Source organism: Pongo pygmaeus, chromosome 6 (assembly GCF_028885625.2).
Source record: "Pongo pygmaeus isolate AG05252 chromosome 6, NHGRI_mPonPyg2-v2.0_pri, whole genome shotgun sequence".
In the NCBI taxonomy this organism is placed as follows: Eukaryota; Metazoa; Chordata; class Mammalia; order Primates; family Hominidae; genus Pongo; species Pongo pygmaeus.
Genome location: NC_072379.2, coordinates 48,803,934 through 48,821,858, shown reverse-complemented (window position 1 = coordinate 48,821,858; position 17,925 = coordinate 48,803,934). Strand labels below are relative to the sequence as shown.

The 17,925-nt window shown below is 39.0% G+C and overlaps 1 protein-coding gene across 3 annotated transcripts in view; it reads left to right on the top strand.

Moving 5' to 3' along the window:
• GPR141 (G protein-coupled receptor 141) overlaps positions 1-17,925 on the top strand; it is a 228,263-nt gene that overhangs the window by 159,182 nt on the left and 51,156 nt on the right. For 2 of the 3 annotated variants that reach the window (XM_054495682.1, XM_054495679.1), the window contains exon 1: positions 960-1,048. The exons of the other annotated variant lie outside the window; for it this stretch is intronic. The gene's annotated coding sequence lies outside the window, so the exon portion shown is untranslated. Of the gene's footprint in view, positions 1-959; positions 1,049-17,925 lie in introns of those variants that run through there. 3 annotated transcript variants of the gene reach the window in all.

Genomic DNA, 17,925 nt, shown 5'->3' with positions numbered 1-17,925 from the left:
AGAAAAACAACCTCAGGGCTTCCACTGATTCTACATTATGATGAGTTGTATAATTATTTCATTGTATATTATCACATAATAACAATTGAAATAAAGTGTGCAATAAATGTAACGTGCTTGAATCATCCAGAAAACATCCCCACCCCTGTCTGTGGAAAAAATGTCTTCCATGAAACCTTTCCCTGGTGCCAAAAAAGGTTGGGGACCACCGATTTACATAATTAGAAAGTTTATAAAATCCTAATTTATAGAGTGCTCATCAAATGGTAGGAAAGTTAAAGCAGTTTGAGGAACTGATGATTTTTTTTTCAATACTTGGCAGTGCATCTCTATGACCGTGTGGGCAGCTTCTTCTGGAGATAATGTTGACAGTCTAAAAAGTTAAGCTGTGACAATTTACTCCCCTCCCCTGCCCCTATAGCACACTCTGATTTTAAATATTTTCTCTCTTAATTCTAATTAAATGACATAATTATAGCGCCATATCCCAGTCAATGTCATTTATCAGTGACAGCTAATTAACACAATTATAAAAGTGAGAGAGCCCTAAGTTACCAGTAAGGTATAGAGCAACTCTGGAAATTTTCTCCTTACTGAAAGGATATATTACACATATTCCTTCACCAGAAGAACAATACACAGTTTACCTTCCCTTTTTGTTTTTGATATCACTTTGTTCCCCATTCTCTACAAATTTAGTTTGAATAACATTTTAAAAACTTGATTCATCGTAGTCATCAGTCCTTCATAAATATTTCTTGACAATTGGCCTCTCTGTAGTTTGCAACTTGGACTATTCATGTTTAACAGCTTGGTTTTTCAAGACTATTGTGTTTCAAATGGTTTTGAGGTTTTATGGTCTGTTGATATTCTGAGGAACTTAGAACACATTCACTTCCTTTTGCTTGGTGAGCTGTCCGGAGCCTTTGCAAATGCATGCAGAGCATGGAAATACCCCAGCTACCCTGCTTTTGAAACAGAATCCTATTTGGAAGGCAGACATGTGGCCCATCTCTGTAGCCATCACTGAGAAATCTGGATTTTCAAGGTAAGTGCAGAAGACTTAGGTTTGGGGAGACGTGAATGAAAGTGCTATAGAATAAAGCACACTTGATTTGTTGGCATAGTCCTAATTCGGAATCTTCAAACGGTTCTGCTCTAAAAAGCAAGCTTATTCTCTCTGACCACAACTCCTCCTTTATAGAAAGAATTGCTCTATTCTTACTGCTTAGGAGATGCTGCTCTGAAAGTAAAACCTAATTTTTATTGGTAAATATGAACAAAAATGATTTCAGAATCTCTCTCTCAAAAAACCAGCTAAACATATCATAGAATTTTTTAGGGCAGCTGGCACTACTGAATTTGTGTATAATTATTAAAATGCTTATCTTTTAAGTGATGTCTTAATTTCCTTTTGTTATGAAAATCCTTTAACTCTATTACTGCATTATTTTCAGATAGAGTTTGAAACTATTCAGGCAGCCCTAGTCAATAGAAGGAAACAATCTGTAAGCAATCAGGTTCTTAGAAATTTCTAAAAGAAGTATATTCAAAATAATGTGAAATAATGGTACTTATAATTCTTTCCATCCCAATTTTAAAGTACTACGTAACAGGAAGGATCTGAAAATAACTTCTTAAGTAAGATAAATAAAAAGAACAACATCTGTTCAAATAATTTTAACTTTAAGTAAAATACTTTCTATACCAGTATTTTCTACTTCCAAGAAGTAATATTTTTCAAATATGTGGAACGAAATATAATGCAAAGTTTTTAAACAATAAGTCAGTAATGCCTAACCTGAATATAGGCATTTAATTTTGTTTCTTTCACAAATTTGTTATATGACTTTTGATAGGTCACTTAATTCTCTGGACTTCAGCGTTCTACATAACTGCCCAATTACTTATCTGAGAAATTACTTATTAAGTACTCCGAAATTACATATCTTTGTTTTCTGTTTTATTGGGTTTATATCAATTAATTAGGATTTTAATCAGTCAATAGGAGTAATGGGAAGACCAATGGATGAGGAATCAGGTGGCGTGAACTCTAGTCCTCTGTTTTCTAGTAATTGGCTGCATAATTTGGGGGAATATTGTCTAAGGATTCCAGACCAGGGGTTGGCAAACTTTTCCTACAAAAGCCTAGATAGTAAATATTTTAGGCTTTGCAAGCCAAGAGGTAGAACTGAGGCTAATATATTGGTACTTACATAACCATTTAAAACTATAAAAACCATTCGTAGCTCACAGGCTGTACAAAAACAAGAAGTGAGCCAGCTTTGGCTTAGGGGACACAATTTTCCAACTATTCTTCTAGCAATGATTTTCAACAATTATAAAATGGAAGTTGTAGACTGGATAAGAGATGCTCAGCTAAGGGAGTTCCTGGATGGTCTTTAGATTGATACACCAATCCTCTGAAATTGCATGCAAAGATGTAAGTGTGTTTTTCTTTTCTTCCTTTTGTGCGTGTGTGTGTTTCTCTCCCACCTTCCTGCCTCCCTGCCTGTCTTCCTCCCTCCCTCCCTCCATCTCTCTCTCTCTTTCTCTCTTTCTTTCTTCAGGGCCTTTCTCTCTGTTGCCCAGGCTGGAGTTTAGCGACCCAATCATGGCTCACTGACTGCAGCCTCAACCTCCAGGGCTCAAGTGATCCTTTAATCTCAGCCTCCTCAGTAGCTGAGACTACAGGTAATTGCCACCTCACCTGGCTAATTAATTAATTTTTTTTTAAAATAGAGACAGGGTCTTGCTCATGTTGCCCAGGTTGGTCTCAAACTCCTGGGCTCAAGTGATCCTCCCGCCTTGGCTTTTCAAAGTACTGGGATAACAAACATGAGCCACTGTGCCTGGCAGCACGTTTTTTTTTTTTTTGTTTTTTGTTTTTTGAATAAGAAAAACACGGATTGATTTTCAAAGTGGTCCAAAATCCAATTAAAGTTAAGGACCATAGGTCTAGCTAATTTCTAAAAGTGCTTTCCAAATTTAAAATCAATGAGCCTGTGAAATGTCTACTATGTATAAGCCATTGTGCTAGCACTATAAGAGACGTAGCATGCTGTGACTAAAATAATGTGTTAAATATATTGTTAAATATTATGTTAAAAAATATATTTTTGGGACAGGGCCTTGCTCTGTCTCCAAGGTAGGAGTGCAGTGGCACAATCACAGCTCACTGAAGCCTTCACCTCCTGGAATCGAGTGGTCCTCTCACTTCAGCCTTCCAAATAGCTGGGACTGCAGGCATGAGCCACCCTCCCTGCCTTTTTTCTTTTTCTTTAGAGAGGGGTCTCACTATGTTGCCAAGGCTGGTCTCAAATCCCTGGACTCAAGCAGTCTTCCTGACTCAGACTCAGACTAAAAATATTTTAAAGAAGTTAGAATATGTGCAAGTCAGTGCTATCTTTCACAGTAATAACACTGAAAACAATTTTCAGTTGGTCAAAGATTTCTGAGACATTGCTTTGCAAAGTGTTTTCAAAGCTAGTTCATGCGTTATGCCAAAGTATTTTCCAAATTTTGTTATTGTCCCATCTTATTTTGAATGACAATGTTATTATTCATGACAGTCATAATCAAACTTAATCTAAGCATAGTCTGTTTCCTAAAAACATAATTTCCTTAAGGGCAGGAACTATGCCTTTGCTACCTTTATATTTTAGAACAGGGTTTGACCCATAATAAGTACCCAGCATCTTTGGAATGGTTATATGAGTGAATAAGTGAATGAAATGATGAAGGTATTATCATGGAGATTACGTACCGTAGATACTGAAGGCTTGGAACTCCAGATGGTCTAAAAGCGGTAGTTGCTAAGTCCAAAGATGGCTTCTCTTTTCAAATTTGGATGTAACTGTGATTTCAAAATAATTGGCCAACTCAATATTGCAGTTCCTGATGATTAAGTCACTTTTTAAAAAGAGTGAAATTTGTGGAATTTTATTAACATAGGAGAGAGAAATACTTTTTACAAGGTTGCTAGTAACCTGCTCTCTGGGATGGCGTGAGTGGAGAGTGAAATTTTGTTAATGAAAAGCATTGCCATCAGCATCTGAGCCCCTCGTGTCCTGAGACTGGGTAGAAGATAGTATCAGCTGGAGTATCATGCATAAATGGTAGCTTTTCTGGGAAATCCAAAAGTCAAGTCTGGTAGAATTTAGGGCACCACTCTGCTCCCTGATAAAGAAGTTCAGACTGAGCTCCACTGCCTGCCCAATTGATGACGTCAGTCAGAGCACTGTTTCCTGGGAATTTCCCACAGCTATCCAGGGCAGGGGAATAACTTGTGATCAATCGAATTGTAGCTCTGTTCTTACTCTGGGAACAATTCCACTAAAGGAAATCCAATCTATAATAGCTAGTATATGATTCATTTACTTCTTAGGGAAATTTAAGATTTAAAATGTTAAGAAATGGTAATGAAAAACCTGAGTAGCTTTTGTATATAGTTGGTGTCATGCCTGAGACATCCTTATTCAAAAAAGTGCCTCTCACCTCTACTCTTGTCATCCGCTCATCTCAGAAACTGTTAGGAAATAGCAATGTACTATTTGCTTTGGGATACAATTATACAGTGAACCTGTGCAGTATCACTCTATATTAAATAGCACCATTTTCTTCACACATTTGGCAGTTTTACCGAGGACATATTCCCGGATCTCCTTAAGGATTGAGATTAGTCCCAAATATAATCCAAAGACCACATGCTTCATTAATGGGAGCTCGAATATGTCTTATGATCCAAGGTCTCACTTGGGTGTGGCAGGAAGCTTAGTCCCCTCTCTGAGGATTTCTGAGACTCCCTGGGCAGTGCTTGCATGTTCTACAAATTCAAGAGTGGTAACACGCACTCCTCTCGCTTTGACTGCTGTCCCGAGCTCCATTTTCACATGACCCCTGCACTTCCCTGGAAGGCTTTGCTCCAAAACGTGGTCAAGACCCCTTCCATTCCCTCTCAAACACAAGTAAACTTAAATCTGTGACAAAGCTATTTTTGGGGCAAACTTTTTCTTAAAGGACCAGATCATAAATATTTTAGATTTTGTGAGCCAAACAATCTCTGTTGCAACGATACAACTTACAATTGCAATGTGAATGCAGCCACAGACAATGCATAAATAAATAAGCTTGGCTGTGATCAGATAAAAACTGTATTTACAAAAACAAGTGGCCAGCCCATGGGATGTACTTTGCTGGCCCATGAACTATATTGAATGCTTCGTGTCAACTTTTAAAAATTACAATGTAGTAGGCCGGGCACGGTGGCTCACGCCTGTGATCCCAGCACTTTGGGAGATGGGTGGATCACCTGAGGTCAGGAGTTCGAGACCATCCTGGCCAACATGGTGAACCCCCGTCTCTACTAAAAATACAAAAATTGGCTGGGGCGTGGTGGTACACGCCTGTAATCCCAGCTACTCAGGAGGCTGAGGCAGGAGAATCACTTGAACCCAGGAGGCAGAGGTTGCAGTGAGCCAAGATTGTGCCATTGCACTCCAACCCAGGCAACAAGAGCAAAACTCCGTCTCAGAAAATAAATAAATAAATAAACAAATAAAATTACAATGTAGTAAAAAGAGATATAAAACTCACAGTTAGAGAATGCCTTCCAGAGGTATCAGCACTTCCCTTCCTGGAGGTGTCCATCATTCATTTTAGCCCTGGCCTGAGGCCGTGCTACTGAGACCCACTCATCCTTCCTGGCCAGAAGTCCTCTCTCCTCCTTGCCTTCACTTCCACAAGTTCAGGTTCTTCTCCCCACATGTTAAGCCCCAGCTAGGGATGTGAAAAACAAGTTAATGTCATCATCATCTGACAAGAGGAAGGCCCATTGAACAGAAATGTGGTCCATGGAGGTCGGAAGCATCTCTGAAACTACCAGTAGCACTTACCTTCCATTCACACCACTAAACTGCTTATCAAAATTTTCCTTTCTTGACTAAAAAGAGAGTCTGCTGTAAAGACAATTCTTTTCCCCTTTCTTTTAAGAATTATTATTATGGTAAAGTATATAAAATTTACCATTTTAAATATTTTACCAGATAGCTTAGTGGCTTAAATACATTCAGTTTGTTGTGCGACCAGGACTACAACTCATTTCCAGAAGTTTTTCATCATCCCAAACTAAAACTCTTTACTCATTAAACAGTTACTCCCCATTCTTTCCTTCTCTCAGGCCCCTGGTAATCTTATGAAGCTATGATGAAATTTATCAAATGCTTTTTCTGAATCTATTGAGATGATTACATGGCTTTTGTCTTTCATTCTATTGATGTGATATATCAGATTTGTCAATTTGCATATGTCAAACTATCCTTGTATCCTTAGGATAAATCCCTTTTGGTCATGGTGAATAATCTTTTTAATGTGCTGCCGGATTCCATTTACTAGTATTTTGTTGAGGATTTTTGCATCTGTGCTCATCAGGGATATAGGCCTATAATTTTCTTTTTTGGTTGTATCCTTGTCTGGTTTTGGAATCAGGTTAATGCTGGCCTTGTAGAATGAGTTTAAAAGAATTTCCTTCTCTTCAATTTTCTGGAAGAGTTTGAAAAGAAATAGTATTAGTTATTTTCTAAATGTTTAGTAGGGTTCAGCAGCAAAGTCTTGAAGTCTTGGGCTTTTCTTTGATGGGAGACTTTTTTTAAATTATGGATTCAGTTTTATTATTAATAATTGGTCTATTCAGAGTTTCTGTTTCTTCTTGAGTCAGTCTTGGTAGGGTATATGTGTCCATGAATTTATCCATTTTTGCTAGGTTTTCCAACTTGTTGTTCATGGTAGTCTTCAGTGATCCTTTTTTTTTTTTTAATTTCTGTGCTATTAATTGTACAGTCTCTTTTCATTTCTGATTTTATTTATTTGGGTATTTATTTGGGTATTTTCTCTTTTATTCTTGTTTAGATAATCATTTGTCAATTTTGTTTATATTTTCAAACAGTTAAGTTTTTGTTTCATTTCTCTTTTTTTTTTTCAGTTTCAATTTCATTTATTTCTGCTCTGATCGTTATTATTTGTTTCCTTCTTCTAATTTGGGATTTGTTTTGTTTTTGTTTTTCTAGTCCCTAGAGATACATTGTTACATTGTTTATTTGAAATCTTTCTACTTTTTTGATGTAGGCATTTATTGTTACAAACTTCTTTCTTAAAGCTGCTTTTGCTGTGCTCCATAAATTTTGGAATTTTAGGTTTCTATTTTCATTTATTTCAAGAAATTTTAAGATATCCTTCTTAATTTCTTCATGACCAATTGGTCATTCAGGAGCATGTTTTTTTTGTTTGTTTGTTTTTGTTTTTGTTTGTTTTTAATTTCCATGCATTTTTACAGTTTTGAATGTTTCTCTTGTAATATACTTTGGATGTCCCCTCCGAATCTCATGCTGAGATGTAATTCCCAGCTTTAGAGGTGAGACCTGGTGGGAGGTGTTTGGGTCGTGGGAGCAGATCCCTCACGGCTTGGTGCTGTCCTCCTGATAGCGAGATGGTTTTCACAAGATCCACTCATTTAAGTGTGTAGCACTTCCCCCGTCCTTTCCCCTTTCACAGTGTGACGTGCCTGCTCCTGCTTCGCCTTCCACAATGAGTAAAATCTTCCTGAGTTCTCCCCAGAAGCAGATACTGGCACTATGCTTACTGTAGAGCCTGCAGAGCCATGAGCCAAATAAACCTCTTTTCTTATAAATTACCCAGTCTCAGGTGTTTTTTATAGGAATACGAGAGCAGCCTAATACACTCTTGTTATTTATTTCTAGATTATTTCATCATGGTAAGAAAAGATATTTGATATTATTTCAATTCTTTTAAATGTGTTGAGGATTGTTTTGTGGCCTAACATGTAACCTATCCTGAAGAATGTTTCATGTGTTGATGAAAAAAAAAAGTGTATTCTGCAGCTGCTAGATGAAATGTTTTGTAAATATCAGTTAGGTATATTTCATCCAAAGTGCAGCTTAAATCCAATATTTCTTTATTTATTTTCTCTCTATATCATCTGGCCATGCTGAGAACAAAGTGTTGAAGTCTTCTATGTTACTGTATTGTAGTCTATCTCTCCCTTTAGATTCAATAACATTTGTTTTATGTATCTATGTGCTCTGGTGTTGGGGCATATATATTTGCAATTGGTATGTTCTCTTTCTGAATTGATCCTTTTTATCATTATATGATGACCTTCTTTGTATCTTTTTAGAATTTTGATTAAAATCTCTTTTATCTGTATAAGTATAGTTACTCCTGCTCACGTTTGGTTTCTGTTTACATGGAATATCTTTTTTCATCTCTTCACTTCTAGTCTATCTGTATTATTACAGGTGAAGTAAGTTTATTGTGAACAGCATATAGTTGGGTCCTTTTTTTTTTTTTAAACCTAGTTACCCAGTCTATATCTTTTTTTTTTTTTTTTTTTTGAGGCGGAGTCTCGCTCTGTCGCCCAGGTTGGAGTGCAGTGGTGCCATCTTGGCTCACTGCAACCTCTGCCTCCCGGGTTCAAGGTTCAAGTCAGTCTATATCTTTTAAGTGGAGAATTTAATCCATTTACATTCAAGGTTATTATTTATAGGTGAAGACTTACTCCTGTTATTTTGTTAATTGTTTTATTGTAGTTTTGTACCTTCTTTGTTCTTTTTTTCCTCTCTTATTGTTTAGTATTGTGGTTTGATGATTTTCTGTAGTATAAGGTTTGATTATTTTCTGTTTCTCCTTTGTGTATCTGCTGTACAAGTTAGTTTTATACTTTTGCATGTTTTCGTGATGATTGTCATTTTGCTTTAGATGTAGGACTCCCTTGAGCATTTTTTGGTAAGGCTGGTGAGTGGTAGTAAATTCCCTTAGTTTTTGTTTGTCTGGGAAAGATGTTTTTATCTCCATTTCTGAAAGATAGCTTTTCTGGGTGTAGTCTTGAGTGGAGGTCTTTCCCCCCCTATAACACTTTGAATATGTCATCCCATTCTCTCCTGGCCTGTTAGATTTCTCTTAAGAAATGTGTTGTTAATCTAATGGGGATACCTTTAGAGTGATTTTACACTTTTTATTGCTGTTTTAAGAATTCTCACTGTCTTTGACTTCTTTTTTTTTTGTGGGCTGAATTGCATGCTGTTTTTCTTTCTTTTTTCGTTACACTTTAAGTTCTGTGATACATGTGCAGAACGTGCAAGTTTGTTACATAGATATACATGTGCCATGGTGGTTTGCTGCACTCATCGACCTGTTATCTATATTAGGTGTTTCTCCTAATGCTATCCCTCCCCTAGCTCCCCATCCCCCGACAGCCCCCAGTGTGTGATGTTCTCCTCCCTGTGTCCATGTGTTCTCATTGTTCAACTCCCACTTATGAGTAAGAACATGCAGTGTTTGGTTTTCTGTTCCTCTGTTAGTTTGCTGAGAATGATGGTTTCCAGCTTCATCCATATCCCTGCAAAAAACATGAACTCATCCTTTTTTATGGCTGCATAGTATTCCATGGTGTATATGTGCCACATTTTCTTTATCCAGTCTCTCATTTATGAGCATTTGGGTTGGATCCAAGTCTTTGCTATTGTGAATAGTGCAGCAATAAACATACATGTACATGTGTCTTTATAGTAGAATAATCCTTTGGGTATATACCCAGTAATGAGATTGCTGGGTCAAATGGCATTTCTGGTTCTAGATCCTTGAGGAATCACCACACTGTCTTCCACAATGGTTGAAATAATTTACACTCCTACCAACAGTGTAAAAGCATACCTATTTCTCCATATCCTCTCCAGCATCTGTTGTTTCCTGGCTTTTTAATGATCACTATTCTAACTGGCGTGGGATGGTATCTTATTGTGGTTTTGATCTGCATTTCTCTAATGACCAGTGATGATGAGCTTTTTTTCGTATGTTTGATGGCCACATACATGTCTTCTTTTGAGAAGTGTCTGTTCATATCCTTTGCCCACTTTTTGATGGGGTTGTTTGTTTTTTCTTGTAAATTTGTTTGAGTTCCTTGTATATTCTGGATATAAGCCCTTTGTCAGATGGATAGATTGCAAAAATTTTCTCCCATTCTGAAGGTTGTCTTTTCACTGTGATTATAGTTGTTTTTTTTTTTTTTTTTGCTGTGCAGAAGCTCTTTAGTTTAATTAGATCCTATTTGTCAATTCTGGTTTTTGTTGCCATTGCTTTTGGTGTTTTAGTCATGAAGGCTTTGCCCACGCCTATGTCCTGAATAGTATTGCCTAGGTTTTCTTCTAGGGTTTTTATGGTTTTAGGCTTTATATTTAAGTCTTTCATCCATCTTGAGTTAATTTTTGTATAAGGTGTAAGGAAGGGGTCCAGTTTCAGTTTTCTGCATATGGCTAGCCAGATTTCCCAACAGCACTTATTAAATAGGGAATCCTTTCCTCATTGCTTGTTTTTGTTAGGTTTGTCAAAGATCAGATGGTTGTAGATGTGTGGCACTATTTCTGAGGCCTCTGTTCTGTTCCATTGGTCTATATGTCTGTTTTGGTACAAGTATCATGCTGTTTTGGTTACTGTAGCCTTGTAGTATAGTTTGAAGCCAGGTAGCATGATGCCTCCACCTTTGTTCTTTTTGCTTAGGATTGCCTTGGTTATATGGGCTTGAGGAGTCACGTACGGCTCTATTTCTGTAAACTGAGCCAATAGGCCTCAGTGGCAACTTGGGACAAAGGGGATGAAGCACCTTGTAGTGGTGAGTCTAGACCCTGGGATGGTGGGGCTTAGCAGCATCCCAGACTCTGTGAGAGCAGGTACAGTGGCAGCAAGTACCCCAGAATGGTGGGGCACAGCTGTTGGGGCCCTGGGGGAGCATGAAGCAGCACAACAATGACTCTACTCCCTCGGAAGAGGGGTATCTCAGTAGTTCAGACTCTAGGGGGCTAGTCCAACTCCAGGGAAGCAGAATACTAGAGTTGTTTTGCCTGTAAGGTGGGGTGTCTCAGCTCAGCCACTGCTGTTTCCCTTGGATGTAGGGTATCATGTCAGTTCAGCCTTAGATGTGCAGCTTCTTAGCTTGAAGTCTGTAAAGACAGAGTTCTCAAGGGGCAATGTGCCACTTCAGCCAGTCCTGGAAGGTATGACTAGTCTGGATGACCCGGGCACCATTTCCTTGGGACACAGGGCACTGTTTTGGCTTAGGTACTGCAGTGTATGACCACTTCAGACAGTCAAGGCACCATTTCCTGGGAGGCAGGTTGTTGCTTCAACTTAGACTTTGGTGAGGTATGACTGCTCTGGGCAGCCAAGGCACTGTTTCCCTGGGATGTCAGGCATAGCTTCAGCTCTGAAACCTGTGTCAGGGCACAGTAGTAACTGGAAGGGATGCGAGGCAGTGTGCAACTTCAGTACTGGTCCTGTGGGACAGGTGCAGCAGCGAGTGGGAGGGGCTTTTGGAGCAGCTCTGCCAGGGCACTGTTTACTTGGGAGGCAATGCACAGCCTTGGCTTAGGCCCCTCAGGGCAGGGTGCAGCAGCAACCGGGAGAAGTAGATGAAGCAACTCCACCAAGGCACCATTTCCCCAGGAAAGATTGTGCAACTTGAGCTCAGGCCCCAAGGGGCAGGGCGCAGCAACAACTGGAGAGGTGGATGGAGTTGTTCTGCTGAAGAACTGTTTTCCTAGAGGGAGCGTGCAGCTGCAGCTCAGGTCCTGTCTTTGTGTTGCAGTGAAGGAATATTGAGGCTGGGTAGTTTATAAAGAAGATTGGTTTATTTAGCTCATGGTTCTGCAGCCCGTTCAAGAAACATGGCAGGTGTGCAGATCACATGGCAAGAGAGGAAGCAAGAGAGATGGGGAAGGTGCCAGGCTCTTTTTAACAACCAGCTCTCAGGGAAATTCTCACGGGAATTAATAGAGCAAGAATTCACTTATTACCATGAGGAGAGCACCAAGCCATTCATGAGGGATCCACCCCCATGACCTTAGCACCTCCTGTTTGGCCTGGATTCCAACATTGTGGATCCAATTTCAACATTAGGCTTGGAGGGTCAAATATCCAAACTACAGCTCTATCCTAAGGGTAGAGCTCAGTGACTGGGAAGGGTAGATAAAGGAATTCCACTAAGGCACCATTTTCCCAGCAGGCAGCGTGCAGCCTCAGTTTAGAGCCCAGAAGGCAGGGCACAGCCACGACTGGGAGATGTATACGGAGCTGTTCTGCCAAAGCAAGGTTTCCCTAGGAGGGATTGCACAGCTTCAGCTTTAGCTCCAGGCAAGGGGGCAGATGGAGGAGCAGGTAGAGTGGTTCCACTGCTGCTTGGCCTCCAGGGAAGGGTGTAGCAGCTGCTCACAGCTCAACTTGGGGATTTCAGGCCACAGAATGGGGGTGGTTCTGTGGCAGCTTAACTTCAGGTATGAAGAGGCACCCATAGCTCCATGCCCCTGGAGCAAGACACACTCCAACATAGTTCCAGTTCCAAAATGGCATAACACAGTAGCCATGCAGGCCACTGGGGGTGGGGCACTGTGTCCACTCCTTCTCTGCTAGGAGCACAGCTGTGTGGACTCCAGGCAGCTCCCTCAGCTCGACTTAATGCCTGTGAGGACTGTAGAGACTCACTGGCAAGGTCTGTAGATGTCCAAAGTGTGGATGATGTTGGCTAGGGTTCTCTTGCTCACCTTTCTGACAATGGGAGAAATTCCTCCTGGCTCCCAGCTGATCCTGGCTGGGGGATGGGATGTAGGAGTCCTTGTGTTTCCTTCTGTTCTCTATGTGGGTATCCTAAGTTTCCGTGTTCACTCAGGTTTCTATTACTTCTTTAAGGAACTCCACCACTCTGCTTTAGCTATTTTTATTAAAATGTAGTTATTTATTCATTGTTTTGTCTGTCTTTGTGGTGAGGACATGTGCTAGGGGCTTCCAGTCAGCCATCTTTCTGTCACTTAGCTATACTTTCTCTTTAAACACTTAAGTAGTGTTTGAATTTAAAAATGTATATTGACAAGCCAACATGTCATGTTGTCACTGTGTGGCGGTGGAGGTTATCCCCTGATTATCTTTATTCTACTTTCAGTCTCTATAAATTTGACAATTTTAGGTCCCTTGTATAAATGAAATTACATAATATTTGTTCTTTTGCTTAAAGATAAACTCTTGCATCTGTTCTTGGAATCACATGAAAAAGTAAGTTACCCATATACCTTGGCCTCCAGCCACCTCTGGTTTGGAAGTACAGACAATCCCCCATATAAACAATGGTTGACTTATAAGTTTGCAACTTTATAATAGTGTGAAAGCAATATTCACTCAGTAGAAAACAAACTCTGAATCTTGACTTTTGCTTAAAAATCATTTATAATAACGTTGTTATAAAATAGCTTTGTGTTAGATGATTTTGCCCAACTGTAGGCTAATGGATGTGTTCTAAGCATATTTAAAGTAGTTGAGGCTAAGCTATGATGTCTGGTAGGTGAGGTATGTTAAATATACTTTCAACTTAATGGTATTTTCAACTTACAATGAGTTTTTAGAGACAAAACCCCTTTGAAAATTTAGGAGCATCCATATTGGAATCTTGTCTAAGAATACCCTGCTATGTGTTTTTCATGCATTACTGCCCACTGTCCTCCACCTGTTGCTCCTGAAAACATATATTGTCAGTTCCCTTCTTTGGAATGTTATGATCTATGCCTGGCATTCAACCACCTCATTTTCCTCAGCGCGACTTGCTATTCAACCCAGCACATGGACCACTGATGCGCACATATGGAATTGTTCTCATTTCTCTGTGTCATCTAGTATAATGGCACTCATGTAACACATCTATGCTGTCTTACAAAGATAATTTTAGTTTAGGTTTAATCTTATTATTTGGTTGTAATCTCCTTGTAGAATAGGATCCAGTCTTTATGCTATGTGATGGCCTTGCTTAAAATTTTGGCATGAGATGCAATAACGTTTTAAAACGTTAAACAATTGTCACATTAATTTGACGCCTACTCTCTCTCTCCTCTCCCCAGTCACCCTTCATACTCATTTCAGATGCAGTAAATTTGAAACAAACATATATAGGTTTCTTAGTTGAGTTTTCTGGAAAAAATTTTAATAGTAAAATAGAAATGATTTTGCCTAATTTACTCTTTATAATACCATAGATAGATAGAGAGTGAGAGAGAGAGAGATTCAAAGATATTTTTATAACCCATGCATTCCAGGAGACTATAATTAGTTAGAAGGACACAATTTATATATGTAAAACTAATGCCAAGATCAGAAGACTTTCTGAAAATCTATACTTGTAAAATGCTTTATGATTTATAAAGAGGAGGTAGAAGTAATAATTCTTATTTTACTGTTTTTTTCCCCAGATACTTAATTACAAGAAATTACAAGTTAAGTGTCAAATTTTCTTCACAGGAACAGATCTAAAACAGGCCAATTTGGAGACATTTGCAGAAAAACAGAGTGATTAGATAATCTTTGTTAGCATAAATGGAAAAAGAACATTGAGTAAATATCATTAACCAAATGACTGAGTGGGTAGCTAGTTTTGTAGCTAGTTTTCTAGAATATGTCCTAATACAATTAAAGTTTATTTTAAAAACTTTAAAGCCTTATAATGCAAATGGAAAAATCAAGGCTCAAGGTCACCTAGCCAGTCAGGAGAGTGAATTTTGACTTCAAGCTCTAAGTGTGTCTCAGCAGCCTCCATGCTCAGGCATGAGTTACGGATGTGGACCCTGAATGCTGTGGTGGTTTAGGAAGGAGGGAGATCAGTGAAGGTGGAGAGATCAGAAGGTTGACTCTTCACTGAGTCTCAATATAAAAATGGCCTTTGGATAAACAACAAGGAAATTGACACTCAGGCACATTAAGGCAGTGATTCTCAAATTGGGTTTGTTTCAGAATCACCTGAACCACTTACCAGCACCAGTCTCTCCACAAATTCTAATCCAGTGGTCTGAGAAGAGGCTCTGGGCACCAGGGATTTGATTAATCTCTTTAGGTGATTATGAAGGCTAGTGGTTAGGAGCCTGGTTATCTCTCATCTTGTATCCTAATCTTGTATAGTAAGTGCCAATACCAAGGACATAACTAACAGCTGCTCTGAGGGCTTAAGTTTAAGAGAAGGAGGAATAGAGAAGTTTCTAAGATATTCAGAGAGACCCTGTGCATCCTGGCCCCTGTGCCTGGCAGCATGGGATACATACAGGAGGCTTATGCCACGGGGGGAAATACAGGCTAGTAATTTTATTCCGTATTGCCTAGACTTTCTTTATAAAAACTGTGATGATTCTCTCTGCTATTGAGTACTTTAAAGAAACAAGCACACCTGCCATATTCCAGATGCATGGCCTTGGTCAGCTTCATGAAGCCTCAGCTATTTGTGTAAGTAAAAGGAAGAGAGTGATATCTAACTCAAATGAAAAAATTGTGAGGATCAAAAGTAATAATGTGTGAAAAATGCCTAGGACAGAGCATTATTCAAAATTATTACCCTCTTCCCTCCTACCACCATTGTACAGTTTTTAGTTTTTATAACATCTATAAATAAAAACAAACTATCCTGTCTCACTATTCCATCACTCAATGACTTTCAGCCAAAGGCCACTAAAACGTGTTTGTAGGGCTTATGACTCATTGCAGGGAGCGAAAACACACGCCATGGGGAATCTTGAGGCAACTTAGTAAGAGAGTATTAGAAACAGTCTGTGGAAGGATTTGGGTTTTGGATGGGTGACTAGGGAATGTGGGGATTTGCTATGTATTGGATGCTGTCAGAAAGCAGGGACAACTTTATGATTAGGTAAAGAAATGTCAGTCACTAATTTTAACCAGAAAGGGGAGTACTTGGTATTTTACGGGTGGCCCAATGATCTTGTTTTTGTCTGTGCTTAGACAAAATTGTGCAATAGACTTGTTTTGTACCACTTTGTCATGGCCTTAGAGTGATCTTACTTGAGCTGCTCTCTTTTAATTTCTCACATCTGAAATAAAAGAAAATGTAGGAGCAAAGCTGATATATATTTGAATTGTGAAAGGTGAAGAAGTGTTGAGACATTGAATATTTGTTGAGCAGTTTCTGTATCCTACGTCAAGATAAACTTCGAGCCTTCTGAGAATCTCACAAGTGTCTTATCTACATAAGGTGGGATTTGAAGCCAGATCTAGCTGACTTTTAACCACTGAAACTCCCAGTCTGATGTGCTGTCACCTTATTGAGCTGTGCTTTGGGCACCATTAGAGCATGCGAAAGAATTCCTGCCTGTCTGTTGAAATGGCCTGGCTTTGACTTTACTTACAATAGACTTGACTTACTTACTTACAATTTGACTTTTCTTACAACATACTTTGATTTAGAATCAGGGATTGGCAATTTTTTTTTCTGATCTGTTTACTATCTGAAGTATCAGATAGTAAACCTTTGTGGTTCTGTGGGCCATAAAGTTTCTAGTAGGCCTACCCAACTGGCAATGCAGTGAAAGAGTGGCCATAGATCACATGTAAACAAATAGGTGGGCCGGATGCAGTGGCTCATGCCTGTAATCCCAGCACTTTGGGAGGCCGAGACGGGTGGATCACGAGGTCAGGAGATCAAGACCATCCTGGCTAACATGGTGAAAACCCGTCTCTACTAAAAATACAAAAAATTAGCCGGGCGTGGTGGCGGGCGCCTGTAGTCCCAGCTACTCGGGAGGCTGAGGCAGGAGAATGGCGTGAACCTGGGAGGCGGAGCTTGCAGTGAGCCGAGATTGCGCCACTGCGCTCCAGCCTGGGTGACAGACCAAGACTCCATCTCAAAAAAAAAAAAAAGACAAATAGATGTAGTTATGCTCCAATAAAACTTTATTTATAAAATCAGGTGGCAGGTGGAATTGGGCCCTTTGGCTATAGTTTGCAAACTTTTTATCTAGATGATAAATAAACAAGATCCCAAGTGAACTTGGATTTTAAAAAATGTATTGAACACATTTAAAGTTGCTTTGAATAAGTAAATATGTGTAATAAATATAAATATAAGCAAATATTAATGTTGTGAGGTTTTGTTTTTTCAGGGGTTTATTTATTTATTTATTTTTAAGATCGCTTATTTCCAAACACGACAGAATCAGTGTGGTGCCTCATGCCATTTGCTTTTTCCATCTGTATAGTGACAACTGGATCTTGTGAGGCCAAAGTGGTTATTGAATAGTTTTTCTGTCCTTCAGTCTATCAGGCACCATGCTTGGCCCTTGCTTTTATTATTCCTTAAATGATAACTCTTGTTTGCTAAACCGAAGCTTGGAGAGGGTGAACAATTTGTCCTCAGTCATCCAGATATTGTGGTAGAGCTGGTGCTGAAACTCACACTTTTTCCACTATACCCTATCCCTCAATTTTTACAAATTATTCAATTGATGTTCTGGGCCAAAAGAAGATCTTTGGATCATCTTCTGAATCATCAAACTAAAATGATGTGATCAGATTGAATTTAGTGCAGAGTGTATTTTGTTACATTTTACTTTTTTGAAAAATTAGGATTAGAGGCTAACTGTGGAAATTAGAATTCAGTACCATAGTGTTGGAGGGCATTGCATATTGAGCCTCAGCATGCTAATTTCCTTTTTATGGATTCCTCTTTCGGCAACGCATAGCATAATAACCCCACCTGAAAACCAAGATCATCTACCACCACCATGTCAGATTGTCTCCACTGTAGCTTGATGGTAGAAAGATGAGGTAAGGCATATCATGAGAGAGATTCACTGTGAACCTCCTCTACCACATGCTGTGCCACTGATCTCAGGCAAAAGGAATTTTCAACTAGAATCTCTTATTCTGTAAATGTGGAAAACAAATACAAACATGTATAGGTAACTGGTATGGTACATTGTTATGATTTTATGTTTATAGTCAAATAACACACAATGATATTTTTCATGCAAATTAATTAAAACAACCTCCTAGTCATATAATGTATACATTCATTTATACCATATACCCAGCTCCTACATATTT